Source organism: Alligator sinensis, unplaced genomic scaffold (assembly GCF_000455745.1).
Source record: "Alligator sinensis unplaced genomic scaffold, ASM45574v1 scaffold265_1, whole genome shotgun sequence".
Taxonomy (NCBI): Eukaryota; Metazoa; Chordata; order Crocodylia; family Alligatoridae; genus Alligator; species Alligator sinensis.
Window position 1 is genome coordinate 296,569 of NW_005842961.1, and position 459 is coordinate 297,027.

General features: G+C 72.3%; 1 protein-coding gene across 1 annotated transcript in view; it reads left to right on the forward strand.

The window, feature by feature from the left end:
* STAC3 (SH3 and cysteine rich domain 3) overlaps positions 1 to 459 on the forward strand; it is a 4,852-nt gene that overhangs the window by 1,396 nt on the left and 2,997 nt on the right. The window lies entirely within an intron of this gene.

Below are 459 nucleotides of genomic sequence, written 5' to 3' on the forward strand. Positions count from 1 at the left end.
CCCAGAATCCCCTGGGGCAACCACGGGGCCACTCGGCCCTGCCCAGAATCCCCTGGGGCAACCAGGGGGCCACTTGCCCCTGCCCAGAATCCCCTGGGGCAACCATGGGGCCACTCGGCCCTGCCCAGAATCCCCTGGGGCAACCACGGGGCCACTCGGCCCTGCCCAGAATCCCCTGGGGCAACCACGGGGCCACTCGGCCCTGCCCACAATCCTCTGCTCTGGCTGGGTGTCTGGGGGTGCTGGCAGAAGGGGGCTCAGGGGTGGGGTGGGGGTTGGAGGGGCTGCAGGGGACCAGGATCTGGGGGGTGCAGGGCACCAGGGACCAGGGGCTGGGGGACCGTGAGGGGCTGCAGGGCACCAGGGAACAGATGCTGGGGGCTGGGAGGCTGCGGGGGCCATGACCTGGGCCTGGGGTCCATAGGGTACCAGGGGCTGGGCCTGGGGGGCCGCAGGGCA